The sequence below is a fragment of the Camelus bactrianus genome, chromosome 7 (genome assembly GCF_048773025.1).
Source record: "Camelus bactrianus isolate YW-2024 breed Bactrian camel chromosome 7, ASM4877302v1, whole genome shotgun sequence".
NCBI lineage: Eukaryota > Metazoa > Chordata > Mammalia > Artiodactyla > Camelidae > Camelus > Camelus bactrianus.
The window spans coordinates 26525377-26542216 of NC_133545.1; positions in this window are offsets into that span (position 1 = coordinate 26525377).

Genomic DNA, 16840 nt, shown 5'->3' on the forward strand with positions numbered 1-16840 from the left:
GTGTGTGTGTGTGTGTAATTTCAATTCATCCTTTCATTAATCTCACAAAGATGTTCAGTCAGAATAAGGTAGGTTATCTATCCTGTGATAAGAACTCTCAGTGGGTTAAAACAGCAAGATTCTAGATCCAGGTAATTCTCAAAGGCAGCTCTTCCCCATGTGATGGCTCAGACTTGCAACGCCATATCATATCAATATATGCTTTCAAGATTGTTCCAGAAAAGAAAGATAACTTTAATGCTTCTTCCCAGAAAAGACATGTTACTTCCATTCATTTCATCGGCCAAAGCAAATTACAGCACCATGTGTCACTCCAATAAAGAACAGAATGCAATTTCCTTTAGAACCCAAAGCAGGAGAGCCAGATCACAAAAGGGGACTTCCTATTTTGAAGGTAAGAAATCAGAGATTCAGATTCATTAACAACTTAGGCAAAATCACTCTCTTCCTATGTGGTGTTTAGGTATGCAAAATTCCTGAATCTGTATTCTTTCCATTGCATCACTTGGCTTCCTACATACTCACGTTCACATTTATAGTAATGTCACACACAGAACAAACATATTTTCTGCTTAAATCAATGTAAAAGTGAGCCTTATATTATTCCAGAGCCAGATAAACACAGATAGGTGTGTCAATTATTGCAAAAAACTACTAATATCATAATCACGAACTTTGGAATGAGGTATTCATATACTTTATTGATACTGAGATAAAATAGTTTTGATCTTGCAGTGTTGGTGTATTTTTTAAAAATTATTTTGGTTTTTGTTTCCAAAAGGATTTCAGCACTCATGTGTCCTGAAGGAACCTCTGTCACGCACTTGCAGCATAGGAAAATCCATGGCATGCAGTTCAAAGAAAGTGCATCAATTAGGCTAAGAACATTTTCCAGATTCAAGGAAGCCTTCTCCACATTTGAGCATGGTCTATGGATCAGTGAAGATAGTAGTTCAAAGGGACTAGCCAGTTTAGTAAAATAAGTACCTTGGTTACCCATTAAATTTGCCTTTGTAAATAAAGTACAGTGAGTTTGCCTTTGATCTTATGAAGATAGTCTAGCATGCTATACATAGCACAGAGATGAAAGCAGACGAGGCTGCTTAAAATGAACTATGCCACCGAGTGATATGACGCTTTCAAACTCTTTAGAGCAGAAGAAGAAGAAGTAATCTTGTAAGTAATGTCCTTGCTTTGCAGTATTTTCATAGGGCATTTGGCATGAATTTCAGGTTATTTTTTATTAACATGAATAAACAACGGCACTGCTGGGAAAATGTTCTAAAACATTAGGCATAAATGTAATCAATGATTTATGATACATAGCCTATATTTGTTCCCATTTCTTGAAAATTACATCTAGCTTTTATATTATTTCATCAAGAACCACTTGTCAATCTCCTCTCTGGCCAGGACATGAAATTTTTAAAAATTTAATAAAAATCCCTCTATATTCTTACATTTTTATCTTCCCCTGGCTGGTTGACATGACTTGTCTTATTATTGGTAAAGAGTGGTGTGTTAAAAATTAAAAAGTAGGAAAAGTTAGATTGTTGTATTTTCCATTTGAATGACCCACCCTTAGCTTCTGGTAGATTTCCTCTGGTGCACTTCCCTCCTTAGATGTCAGATTTTATTCTAGTTTTTAACAAATCCAGGCCAAGGTTTTTGCTAATATTTAGCTTACATTCTGAGCACTGGCATTTTAATAGAGGTTTTGAACCCAAAGGAATGAATCTGTTTTTGAGGAATTTTCAACACAGGTGATAGATGGGGTACAAGAAGCGGTCTGAATAGGATACAACAACTGGCTCCCACTGGCATTCTTGTCACTCATTTGGAACGCAAACTCCAGTTGAGGGATGTATACAATATGTACAATAATTCTTACTCCAGCTTTGTGGCACTCTGGTTACATTGTCTTTTTAAAAGTCTGTTGAAGAAACTTTATGTTTTTAAATCCCTAAATTATTTATAAAGTTTGGGTTTTCAGTATTTATGTGACTGCATTTTTCTTTGACAATTAAAAAAAGTTCTTGTTTTTCAACTGAGTCGTTATCATAATGCTTTCTATTTTTCGTTTAGAAGTAAATTCAAATTATGTTCCTATCTGATGCTGTATTTTCTGAAGATTGAAATAAATTTACCTCTCTACATATATATCTTTTTTTAAAATTAGAGGAAAATTACATACAGATAAACGTACAATTGTCAGAACCACGTATCTGTATCTGCAAGCCAGCTACAGTAGGTAGAAAGATGGTCACCCAAAGATGTCTTAGACCCAGTGAACATACTTGTTACCTTACATGGATAAAGCCACTTTGAAGATACAGTTAATCTTAAAGTTCTTGAGATGGGGCCAATGCCTGGATTGTCCAGATGGGCCCAACCTAATCATCTGAACCTTTGTAAGAACCTCTCAGGCTGAGGGAGAATCAAAGGGCAGAGCTATTAGGGAGATGGAGGAAGGGGGCTAGGAGTCACCAAGCGTGGGTGGCCGTTAGGGGCTGTAAACAGACAAAGAAATGATCAGCCCATAGAGCCTCGAGAAAGGCATGCAGCCCTGCAAACAACTTGATTTCAACCCAGTGAGGTCTGTGTTGGACTTCTGAGTTCCAGAATTGTGAGATAATAAATTGGTGCTGTTTTAAGTCACTAAGTTTGTGGTGATTTGTTATAGCAGCAATAAAAAAATAACACAGATTTGGGGACCAGGATTGAGTTTTGAACCCATGTAGCATATAATATTCTAGGTATTATTTTTTTTCTTTAACTGGAGAAAAATTAATGTTTAGGAATTTAATAGCAAATGTGAAACAACCAAGCTACATATACCATTTTATTTAATAATTTTTGTGTGCAGGAGTTATGTATCTTTTTAAATTCACAATGAAAGGTGGGCTTTATTGATTATTCTAATTATATTAATAATATAAGAACAATTCAGGAAAAAATTCAAACATAGACAGACCAAAAACCAAAAACCATCTAAAATCTCACCATCTGGTGATATTTTGATGACCGTCAATTCACACACCTTTATTTTTATGCATACACACATATACATAAAATTTTACATAAGTGAACTCATTCCACTTGCTGGTTTTATTATGGATAAATTATTTCTTACTTTGAAATGTACTATTCATACGTAAATATGAATATAATAACTGATATATGCATAATAACAAGAAACACCTCTGTACTCATAACTCAGGTTAAGGAATGTAGCATTTAACTGTCCTGGTAAAGTCCCCTGTGCTCCTTACCAATTACATTTCCCCTCCTCTACTCCCAGAAGTAACCACTTTTTTGACTTTTATATTAATCTTTTGCCTAAAAAAATAAATTTCGTACTCAAGTATTTATTCCTAACCAATTTTTTTTTTAGCTTTGAAAAACTGAGTAGCAAGCCAGGCTTAAGAGAAAGCAAACACTGCTATTAAATGAAGGTTCCCAGGAGAATGTAAACAGAAAAGAGCCTCTCCATCTCATAGAGGAGTTTTTTCTCCACAGACTCTATAACGTGCTTATATTATGATTTGGGGGGACACTGAGTTATCCTTCATGAATTTGGAATTGAGGGAATTAAGATGGAGATTATAATAATGGGTCAGGGCAGAGGCATGCAAAGAGCGTTTAGAAAGGCAGGAGAGCTTTAAGGGCCACAAAACATGATGTCAACCTGATTTATTATACGAACAAAACTTTAAAAAAAAAAAAAACCTACAAATGAGAAAGATGGTTGCTCTGCAGTAGAAGCATGGCAAGATGAGAATCTTTCCCGTGGGCTGTGCCCATCCTGACTCCATCCAGGCAGCAGCAGTTCTGATCCAGGTACACAACCCTTTGCTGAGCCATTGGCAGAGCAGAGCAATCCTTCACGTGGAGAGAGACATCGCTAGTGCTCGAGGGCACTTATTTTCCATTCCACATGTGGAAGGACTCCCTAAGAGAAACACTCCTGCCTCTTCTTCCCCCCGTTTCCTCCTCCCCACAGGAAGAGAAATGTCTGACCTGCTAAGTGAAATTTGGAAGAGAAAGATGTCACTCTTCTCTTTCTGTCTCTGTTCCCTACTTGGAATCCATCCTTCCCATAGGGTGCACGTATTTTGGTCTCTCTGCTTCCTGTGGTCAGGGGGCCTGGCTGTGGGGGTCACTGGGACTGGACAGCTGTACCAGTAACAGTGTCAGTTGCTCTCGTTTGACGGAGAAATTTTATCAAGTGCATTTAGTTGCTAAAGCTGTGTCTCTGCTCCAGCCTTTGTCAGTAATGAAGCTGACATCTTGAGCTTCATCTGTTTGACTCCATATTTGCCTGTTAGTTGGCACCAAACTTTCAGGGTAGAAAGGATGCTATCTCTTGGGCTCCTCTTAACCCTGGCAGAGGTATCAGATTGTCTCATGCTGATGTCATTAATTATCCAAATCATATATTTAATTCCTCTTGTTCTGATTCCATACTCACCAAGCAGCCTTCTGATAAAAGCTTGCCTCTTTAGGAGGCTTGTTTATGGGAAAATAATGTGTGCACCAGAGGATTTTAAGTGCCTGGCTTCCTTACTCGGTTCTGTTTCTCCTTGTAAATTAATACATTGGCATTTTGTTTTGACGCTTTACTTTTATGAGCCTGGTTAATGTGCATCTGCCCTCAAGAGATGAGTCTGTCAATAGAATGACCTTGGAAGTTGTGAGTAAGATAGTCAGACAGGGCTCCAAGACATTGCAGAATTTGACTTCACATGGTTTTAGTACTAGGAATGTGAGAAAACGCAGGATTGCCTTACAATCTAATGTCTTTACACCTAGATGTGAATACATGCACTTGTCTTAAGAACTCAGGGAAATAAAATCCAATCAAGAGGCAGAGCCACTGGGAGTTAGAGACTAACCTGACTTGAAAATTAGGTAACGACGTGATTCACTTCTAATGGATATGAGCCACATGAAGCCTTCTTCTTTCGCTGTGGAAGTCCTTAGTATCGGCCACTATAACCCACAGGGTCCGGCACACTCCAGCCCTGTCACAAACAGGATCTGGTTTTATCCCACGGTTCGCCTGAGGTCATTGAGCAGATGGGAAGGCAGCTCCTGAAGTCACATGGGGATATAACCCCTAAAATTTTGAGAGCTGGTACTTTTCCTTTGGGGAAAATAATTTTTCATATCTGGAAGATTTAGAATTAGCTGGAGAAATATTTAAGAGAATCAAAATGTAACACTAATATTTTTCCATTAATTAATGGGTGTGCGCATACTTGCTATATTAAGTATCTGAAATGTGTAAGTGACCTTAAACCTGTTAGAAGAACAGGCCACATTTGTGACACCGTTTTAAAATGTCTAAATTAGAGCTGATACAGAATTGTATGTCTAGACTGAATTAGTTAATTAATTAATTTCATGATCATATTTGAAGATTTGAGAAACTTGAAATCATTTTTCAAGTTTCACTTATTAATTTTCTAAGTATTGCTTAAATACTTGAGCCAGTTTGTCAGATAATTTATGTAAGCATAGAAAAAAACTAAGTACATTAAATGCATTAATGCAGTTTAAAATGTTTAAAAGGAGTTTAACTAGCAAAGTTTATAACTGGTTCTGGATAGTGACTAAAGACCTCCTTTAAAGAGACTAAAACTTTGCTAGCTTTTACATGGGATAATCAGGTTTATAAAATGAACTGAAAACTAAAGAAGAACTAATCCTCTTTCATATATAACTGAATACATTGAATATTTTAGACAATTAACAATCTATTAATGATTTTCTCTACATGAAAACCAATCTGGAGGACCACAAAGTCACATTTAATAGGAATCACTTTTAGTATCGGAGACAGATCAAACTTCTGATATCAAAAAATTGAGGTCAGTGTCTAGATTAGGTAAATTCACTAGAGGATGCCAACCTACGATGACCCTTTGAGAGTCAGGCAACTGACCTCGAACCTATTACATTCTGACCACATTACTGGCAGTTCCCTTCCTTTTCTGGAACTTCTACAACCTTTTTTTTTTTTTTAGTGCTTTATTAAAATAAGTTGTTTTCTTAAAGTACTGAATATTTAAAAGAAAATATGACATATCCTTGAGATTAAAGCACATACTTTAAGCAATCATCGGTTCTTATGGTTCTCAAGCAAGTCAGCTCTGGTAATAAAGAAGACAGACTTGTAACTTTAATAATGGAATTCACCGAACTTCCTAATGACTTTTGGTGAGTTTGCACTTCAAAGGAGCTTGTGCCCCTTTTCTAGGTCCTGTTGTGTGATACATGAATAGATCACTAGTTATCATTGGCAACAGGGTTAGGGAACCAGACAGATCTTGGTCTGAATTACAGTTCAGCCTTGTATCTTGGGCAAGATATTCACCCTTTTAGTTTTCTCATCTGTAAACTGAAAATGATAGTATCTACCTTCTAGGGTTGTTGCTAAGCTTAGAGATATTATACGAAGAGTTGGTACACCTGGCCCTCAAAGGAGTGACAGATGTGGTTTTTACAGGGAGTGTGAAAACAAGGGTGTGTATGTGTTGTTAGGTGGGAAAGGGTTAATTTCTGCCGTGGGTTGTGTATGCGTGTCTGTGTGTGTGCAGATGAAGGACCAGCTGCCTTGACAATATGCTGCTGCAGTGAATCATGGCTGGCTGCCAAGCGGAGGCTCCAAAGACCCTTCTACAATGTTGGGCTATGATCTGCAGAGTGTAAATGATACTCGGCAAAAACTCGAACCTCAGACTTCGTGGGGTTGAAGCTCTGGCTTCACACAATCTCCGAGAGATCACATATCTTATACCTCACTGGAGTAAGAAAAATCCCTAAGCCCAGCAATTGTCGCCATAGACTTTGGGCTGCCTACTTAATTCCTTAAAATCTCCTTCATTCACCAAGCACTGCCCCAGTGTTAGTTTTTTTTCATATAGCCAGTAGATGCTTGGCTTTTTGTTTATTTGCTTGTTTTTGTTTTGTTTTGTTTTGATTTTTTACCTCATGATTACTGGAGGGAGAATGTCAGACTTTTGTGAAAATTATACTAAAAGTTGTCTTCTACATACTGTTCTGGATGCTGAAATTCTGAAAGAGGCATTTTACATTAGGCTCCAACTCTAAACAATGTTAAAAAGAAATCAAATAGAATAATCTAGGGGAGACAGAGAGATCTCAAAGATGCTGACAGTATTTGGATGCAAAAAGAGTGAGGTTTTTTAAGAGAGCTATATAAAAGGGGAATGGTCTCCACTGACAGTCCTACTGAAATTCATTATTTTTCAATGAAGTCTTTGTCTAAAGACACTTTTTAAATGGAATGACAGAGATAGGATCTAGTGAATAACAGAAGAAAACTGAAGACCATTGCCATCAAATAAAGAGCATTGAAATCAAATACTTTACCATCATCCTGAACGCACTTTGGTGATATTTTCTGCTTTGTCTGCCAAAAGTCAGACTTTTCCAGCTGATAAACTGTTCCACTGTACTCTTCCCAGTCTGGCCTAGAGGAAACTGAATCTTCTAGGCATTAAATATATACATATATCTATGTTGATTGACTAACTTTATTATTATTATTTGTTTTTATTGAAGTACGTTAGTTTACAATGTGTCAATTTCTGGTGTACAGCATAATAGTTCAGCCATACGTATACATACATATATTTTTTTCATATGCTTTTTCATTATAGGTTACTATAAGATATTGAATATAGTTCCCTGTGCTATACTGCAGAAATTTGTTGTTTATCTATTTTATATACATATATATATATGTATGTATCAGTAGTATCTGCAAATCTTGAATTCCCAGTTTATCCCTTCCCACCCTCTTTCCTGCCGGGTAACCATAAATTTGTTTTCTCTGTCTGTGAGTCTGTTTCTATTTTGTAAATAAGTGCATTTGTGTCTTTTTTTTTTTTTTTTAGATTCCACATATATGTGATATAATATGGTATTTTTCTTTCTTTCTGACTTACTTCACTTAGAATGACATTCTCCAGGTCCATTCAAGTTTCTGCAAATGGCATTAGTTTATCCTTTTTCATGGCTGAGTAGTATTCCGTTGTATAAATATTCCACAACTTCTTTATCCAGTCATCTGTCAATGGACATTTAGGTTGTTTCCATATCTTGGCTATTGTAAACATAAAACTATTACTTTTTATTATATTATTTTAGAGAAGTTAATTTTTTGATTTGAAAAATATATTTACAGAATTCCTGTAGCATATTTTTAGACACTGACATGATGATCGATAGAAACTACTTTTTAAGGAAGTTACAGTCTAGTGGCAGCTGTAGACTAATGAATAATGATAAACACAATTTGTCAAAAGAGGTTACATAGGGTGTTATGGGAGCATCAGTGAAGGGCACTTAATTCACCCTGAGGCTGTCAGAGATTTAAGCTTTAGGCCTACTGTGCTAAAAATGCCAGCAAGTTTCAGCAGAGGCTGGATGTATGGTGTTGCAATTTTGGAGCAATTTTGTAGATGGAATTCTAGAGATTGTTCACAATTATGAAAAAAATCAAATGCCTCTGAGAAGCATTTGTCGCTCACGTGGAAATGTTGTCCTATTCCTTATGATTAATATCAAGTGTACATGAAAATACAGTTTAATCATAAATATTATTTAGGGTGGCTTAGCAATTAATAAAAAAAAACTTTTGATGACAGATTTGGCCAGGAAAATATAGAGAGGAAGCAGTCTTAGATTTCTAATCTCAGCTGCCAAGAACCTTTTAATGAATCCTATAACACAATCTATAAAATTAATAAAAATCTAGTTATAAGAATTAGGAAAATAATAAAATCTGGTCACCAAACTAGTATAAAAGGATGAACAATTTCAGTTTAACTCAGTTTACTCACATATGTACTCTAAGTTATATTTAGACCTATATAGAGCTTTATTGTGATTCTTCTGATTAGAGCAAAAAGTTTGGAAAAATACAGAAATTGAAAATTCTGAGGAAGAAAATACACAATTTCAACTCTCTTTTACTCTCTCCTCCACAATCTCTTAACATTTTGATATTGTCTTCAATGTACGTATGCACAGACACAGATGTGCATGGGTGTGAGTTTTCTGGTCTATTTTACTTTTGGAGGGAAGAAAAGTATTCCAGTGCTCACTGCTCCTTTATACAGACAGAGGAGCAGTATAGTTTAGTAAAAAAAAGAACTCAAAATTTGAACTGGCCAGATCCATTGTGTAGTTTTAAGAAATGGGATAAATTGTTGAACCTCTGAGGTGGTTCACCTGGCTTGAAATTCCATCTCCATTCTTTACCACCATGTAACCTTGGGCAAACTGATTTACCATCAGGAACCTCACTTTCCTTTTCTGTAGGACAATAATTCCTACTACTTTTTAATGGAGAAAGGATTGAGGGGAGTAAATATCAATGTGGCAAAGGCTGAGGATATAGCCCAGTTGAGAGACTGCAGTTTTTTTGACTAGGTTGGGGGCAGTGGGGACAGAGAATGAGATGGGTTTGTGGTCTCGCTTGTAGCAGAATTGAGAGAACGTTCCTTGAGAGTGAACATAGAGTAGGGATAAAAGAAAAGGGTGAATCAAGGATAAAATCTGGGTTTCTGGGTGAATAGTGGTTTGAATCGACAGTGATTGAACTTACTACTTATTCAGAAGTGATGTAGCATTCCACTGTTGAGAGTTCCATTTTGCACACATGAAATCTGAGGTGCACTGTAGCTGGCTGGATGCTAGAATCTGGAGTTCCCAGCAGAGGAGTTCTGGGCTAGAGATGTACTCAAGAGCGTCATCAAGGTATCAATGTAATTTAAAGTTTAAGAACTAATTGAGATGGTACAAAGGAAGGGAGAGACTGGAGGGAAAGAAAAGAAAGAAAAACAGCAAGAAGGAACAGAGTGGGCTCAGGAAATGCAGCTGCTCCCCATCCCATCCTCCCCCAGTACCCTGCAGGGAGAAAGAACTCTTGAAATTAATCCTGCTGTCTCTTTCCAGGGTTAACTTAGCGGAGTACGGAGGGGACAGTAGAGACATGTATGAAAGTCTTAAACAGAAGCAGCTGCCGACCGTTCTGGGTAGTAATTTGATGACGATTTATTTAGCTTCAGTGGAATAATTTTGTGAAGTGGAAGGAACAGTTTAAAATATTCTTGGGCTGACTGTATATACCTTCATGTCTTACCAATTTTTAAAAAATTGAGTGTCTAGATTTACAGAAGGGCATTTCCGGTAGAATTGGGATATTGTTAGGGCATAAAAAACTTGGATATGCCATAGGTTCAATTTGAGTCAGCCCCATAAGCAAATATTACTATTAAAATCCTAAACCACTATAGACCTGTCAATGACGATTGGTCATTTCTCTCTGTGCTTTCCACATTATTATAAAATAAAATAAAATTATATTGGCAATTTACATCTATTTTGTCTGTGATAGTAAGTGCTTTTTTGTTTGGCATTTAATGGACAACAGTAATTTAATAAACCAGTGAGAGTTTTAAATGATTATTTTATGAACTAAGAAACTTTTATTCATTCTCCTTATTCAGTCTGTAAGCTTGAGGACTATTTTTTTCCCCCCTGTGGAATGAAACAGATGAAAATCTAAAGCATCCCTGCTATGGTCTGCACTGAAGTTACTAAGTTAAAAAACAGGTTCAGCAAGTTTTAAAGAAAAGACCTGTTAGTTAAGAAGAAGGCAAATATTTTCATTAGTGCTGAGTGGAAAAGGGAAAGTTTCATGTGACACATCAATGTTCGATCACTTCTCACCCTCAGAGAAGAGGAGAAAACAAAATAATGGATTTGAAATGGGGAGAGTTCACATCAGCAATTTTTTTTTTCCCTCACAAAATGCAGAAAGAAGAGGTGGTGCTTTTTCTTCAACACCTTTGAACTTTTTTGTATAAAATAGAAACTCAGGCAATTATTTTGGATGTGTTTTTGACTAGGATGGAGCGATTAAGAAGAATAGAAAAGAAGATGCTGAATGTGTTAAAGAAGATTGGGAAAGGAAGTCCTTTCCTGTAGCCTGCCCTGCCCCACTGTGTGCGTGCAGTGGAGGTCACTTTCCATCTCCTGAATACCATCTTGCACCAAGATGGAGTTGAGAAGGCTTTAATTTACCTTCGGGAAGAGATGTGATGCCTAGACATGGTGGAACTGAACCAAGGCCTTTGGGATGAGCCTCTGGAGCAGGGAGGGGTTTCTCTCAACAGTGGTCCTTATCCTAGCAAACTCAATTTGAAAAGAGGAGATCAAAGCTCTCCCATTTTAGACCTATAAGTGTAATTATTCGTGAAGAGAGCTAATGATTTCTGTTAGAAGTGGTACCTTCAACGCAGTTCTGAAGGAACCTAGCCTCAGGAAGCTAAATCAAGAATTCACATAAAAATTTTGTACAGGGAAATACTGGTGTCCCAAACCGCTCTGATCCTGAACCTATTAAAACAATCGGTACACTGGCTGGGAGGACCAGCTCATCCCTCCGTGTGCACCTCCTTCTTCCATTTCAACCGAGGACAGAGTGGAAAAGACAGTGGGAAGGAAGAAGGCGCAATGCCAATGCAGTCATGCCTCCATCACCAGGAGCAACGGAAGTTGGGTCACCACCTTGGTGCCTGTGTCTACAGACCAAGCTCTAATGCTGTCCAGGGACTGGGTGACATAGGCTGGACCTCAATGAAGGAAAGAAGGTTATAAAAGCTTGTAGTCTGAAAACAAACAAACAGAAAACTATGGTTATTATATCAACCCTTCCCCATGCAAACATATTCCCTCATGTTGGTGAAAGATGGCAGCATGTATTCCATTCAGAGGTTGCACTTAAAATGTTTAATACCATTACGGTCCAGACAATAGCAAACTAGAATGGATGTTCCATAGATCCTGGAGGGCATGTGCTGCCCCAACCTTAATGCTTTATTTTCTACGTAGTGGAAAGATTGTGGGAGAGCAGACAGGCTGGCCGGACAGTCAAGGGCTCAGAGCAACAGCTATTTCAGAAGCATTTAATATTTTAATGACCAGAATAGCCATATCAGTGCTTTCCAGATGAATATAAACTCTGATGAAATTAAATAGCAGTTCCCAAATGTACCTTCCCTCTTAAAAACCTGAATCAACGGTGTGCAGCATTTTTTTATATAAGTATTTTGATTCAGTAATGAATCTGAGCATGCTTCCTTGATATTTCATCAGCTATTGATTTACTGTACATTAATTTTGATGACAAAAAAGATTTTAAAATACTTACTTTGAAACTTACTTTATACCTCAGATCTCTAATCAAATTTGAATTATTATTAAAATGACTTTTATAGGTCCAAATCAAGATGTCATTCACATATAGAAACAATTAAGAAAAATTTCATTAAAGTGTCATTGATTTATAATGTTAGTTTCAGGTAGCAAAGGCATTCAGTTATACACATACATACATATATGTATGTATATATTTTCTTTTCAGATTCTAGAAACAATGTTTTAATGTACACATTCACTTGACATATCTCAGGATCATTACACATAAACATTTGGAAAGCACTTTAGTACAGCCTTTCCAAGCATGGTTTCTTAAAAAGGTAATCAGAATAGCAAATAAACTGTGCAGACCATAAATTATTTTTAAAATGTTCTAATAGGAAAGATTGATTGAAAAAAATGTTTTGCCATTGATGCAAACGGGGGTAACAGCTGGTTTGGATAACTCAATTCTGCCAGCATGTTCAAACAGAACAGATGTCCTGATCATCCAGAATTGAGTACACACATTAAGTTGCTTTCCAGCACCCAGGCTGCTTGTTTCTACCCTCCTCTGACCCCTCTGCTGACTAAGGGCCACATTTGCAGGGGGCAGCAAGAACTCATGATCCTGAGAAACAGGATGGACTCTCTCAGTCCAGTTGGGTTGCCCAGAGTTTCCTTGGCTGGGGAAGGAAGGAAAAAAATTATTAGAGAACTTGGAGCATTTTCTGTTTTGGAGAATTATAGGCAGAATTTAGTCTTCTCTTCTTGTGCTTTTTCCTGGAGAAAAAAAAGGATGATTAAAAAAAAATCCACTGCCGGGAAGATAAATAGGTAGGTAGGTAGATAGATGGATGGATAGATAGATAGATAGATAGATAGATAGATAGATAGATAGATAGATAATTTTTAAAGAAATATGCTTGGGTCACCAAAGTAAAACAATCTCTGTGTTTCTGCTTCTCTCCAGCTCAGCCATCTCATTAATCACTAACCTTTCCTTTTCTCATTCCTCTTTCCTTTTTAATTTCAGCCTCCCTGCCTCCCTCCTCCCCCCTCTCCTCCTTCTCTTCCTTCCTCCCTCAGTATCTCTTCCTCTCCTCCCTCTCCCTCCCCGGTCCCACCCTCTTTCCTGTTTCCTTCCCTCCCTCAATCCCTTTTGGCTCTAACTCCAGCCACACAATGTTTCCTTAATCCTTTCCCTCCTCTTAGTGCTTCAGCACAAATGACCAAGCGCAAAGTGGGAAACTGGTCTGGGGGAGCTCTGTGGGGATAGGAGATAAAGGTGTACGAGAAAGATTTAATGCTGTGGGTACTGTCAGGGGTTTAAAGTGGTAAAATACGCAGCTTTTCTATAGTTCAGATCATTAGAACAAAGGATATAAAAAAGGGGACAGATTAAACTCAATGTGCTTTAGTGCTGCTAACTAATTAAACTAAGTGAATACTCACGATTTGTTTTATCATTTTTACATTAAGAAAATTTCTCAGATGGGGGATAATTACAGCAAAAGCCTAATTTTAACCATACTCTTCTGTTCTGATGCATTAACGGTCTCTTTTGTGTTGTAACTGTTGTATTCAACGGGGCGTGTTAAGTGTTTCTTTCTCAGTGTTCACGTAGAGGATACAGAACACAAAGTGGCAAGTGTGCCTTAAGAATGAGCCAGTTATTGAAATGAGTTTGAGATTTCTGGTCCGAATCATTGCAATTTTATTATTGGCGTGGCAAAAAATTCTAAAACATTTGGCACCACCGTTAGTTTTAGCAGAAAACATCTTTTGAAAATCAGACCTTTCCCTCATTCTATTCAAGTGAGAATCTCAACTATAACTTATACTGAACTATTATTGATTGCTGATGCACTAATTGTTTTTGTGGTGACTGCTAAGTCATAAAAATCATATAATACTGTCATTTTCATTCCATAAATGAAAGAATAGCGGGTTAAATGCATCATGATTTATGGTCTTGAATCTGAATGAAGAGAGAAAATTAGCAGCTACTAACTAGTGCAGATTAATAAACTACAATTATACCTTCTAGGAATGTCCGATGTTCAAGAAATTACCGGACTAAGAATGAATGTGGGTGAATATAATTGTATGTTTTAATTCACAGACATCTTCAAACTTGAATGATGAGAGAAGAATAAGGAAGAAAGCAAATTTAACACACAATGCCAGATTCATCTAGAAGAGACATGAGTGTTTGGTTTATGTAACACAAGGACCATTTCTAAAGCCTCTTAGAAGCAGGAGATTGATTTTTTTGTTTGTTTTTTAAAGTAAAGATGACATGTAGACTAGTATTGTAAACGTATCTTTGAACCTTAACAATTGAGCTGTGATTTGTCATAATAATATAAAAACACTGAACTACTGTTATCAATAGAATGGAAGGACAGCACACAGTGTTTAGATTTAAGAAAAGAATGTTAGGTCAGAATATTTTGCTTCTAAAAAAACTGCTGTGGGTAGTAATTTTTCTCAGAACTTGAAAGGACAGAATTTTAAAGTATGCAATCTAATTGTTCAATGTTGTAACTATAACATTAAAATTAAGAAGTTAATAGAATGTTAGGGATGAAAAACTCTTTCTGTTTCTCCAGATGGAGAGCCATTAAATAATTGTTGGTTTCCTGGCTCAGAAAGATGTGGATAAGAACTTCAGCTTCCCAGTTCACTGGTCATTTCACTCACCAGACAGGCTTGAAGTAGCTCAGAACAAAATTAGATTTGGAAATATTATGATCTGTGAAAGCAAATTTTCCTTCAAATATTTTCTTGGAGTCTTTTTTCAAAAGGTTAGTATAGTAATACTTTCACGGCCAGAGTCTACTTATTTTAGAACCTTAACTACACAGAGCACAGATGGGGAGAAACACACACACACGCATATGCACACACACAACCCTTATGCAAAAACAGACATCATAAACCCCTTACACTAAAGCGTGTGCATTTTTCTGGACTCTCTTTAGAGTATATTTCCCCTGACGTTGATTTCCATTTGCTCATCTTGCTTCTTCCGATTTTCTGCCCAGAGTAAATCAGAGGACTTCTTCCTTTGCTTCTGACAGGAAAGAGAGCAGGGCATGGGGAAGTGGGGAGCTATGGAGTTTGTTGCAATCACACTATGACCAGCGAAAATAACAGACAAACCAATAAAAAAAACCCAGCCTAACAGTAAGGAGACAGTTACGTTCCAAATTCACTCAGGAGAGAAGCAAATAACGTGTTTACTTCCACAAACTGTGAGATCAGCCCTGCAAAGAGACTTTAACCTATTCACTGTTAAACTCATGCAGGTTTAGGCCAACCAAAAACAAAGATAAAAAAGCCATCGAACCCCTACAGGTCAATATAGGAGGGAGCTGGGGACAATGCCCCAGCTCTCAGAGGCCTGGTACATGTCTGAAGGGTCAAGGCAGATCCAGACTTGCTTCTCGCAGGTTTTAGTATCCAAGGAGGTCCAACATGTGTGTGTGTGTGTGACTGTGGGTGTTGGAGGGTCGTCTTGGTGGTGGAGAGTTGTTGGGTGTGGGGTGGTGGAGAGTTGGTGGGAGCTGATGGGTGGAGAGTTGATGGTGGAGAGTTGATAGTGGAGAGTTGGTGGAGAGGCTTCAGGAGAGCTTGAAGAACACTGCGGAAATTCCAAGTTAAGCAGGCTAGAACACTGTAGTGGATTATGAAGAGCCCATTTCCAACAGGTCCTAGGAAAGCGAGAAAGCAAACGAAGTATAGGGAGAAAGATCCAGCCTCTAGAGAGAGAGATTAAGAACAGTTTTACGACCTAGCCAAGAAGATGAGGTTGAGGGATGGATTTTTGATTCTAAGAAGGAATGTAAATTGGAATGTCAGGTGGAGAAAGAAGGCAGGAGCCCATATTTAGTGCTGGACTGACAGTGTAGGGCCCGTGGGAACCAGCCACAGCAGGGGGACAAAGGGAATCTCCGAAGCTCCGGGAGCAGATAGGCTTGGCCTCCCTGCTATACCACCTGCACTGCAGCTTCAGGCTTGTTTCAGCACCAGAGTGAGTCTGAGCACTCAGAAGGGCATTGGGAACTTAGCAAGTGACTGCTAAGGAAGATGGGAGCTGGTATCAATATCTCTGAGGAGACAGACAGGGTGTTCCTTCCTCCCTTCTTCTCCTTTCCTTCCTTCTTTCCTTTCTAGTTTATAAAATTATTGCTTGATCACCTAGAGTCATCTCCTTAGCTCATTATAGCTTTGTTCCCTCTCACTTCCTTTCTGCTGTTGCTGTTAAATATATTCCAATTCTATTTCTGTATGTTATAGGACCAACAACACATTTCATGGATATAATGTATTGTTTTATACTTAGATTGTTGTTTATATAAAATGTATTTACATGTATAAATATAAAGTGTATCACTGAGGCTAGAACACATAAAACCATTTGGTTATTTTTTATAGTTTATGTCTTTTTATTGATACTGTATATGATGTGACATTGCCTTCACGCCTTCCTGTACCTCTTTACTCATACTTCCTTTTGTGCCGCGAACATTTTTTTATAATGGCCACTTTGAAATCTTTTTGTGTTAGACCCAACATCAGGTCACTGTCAGGCAGT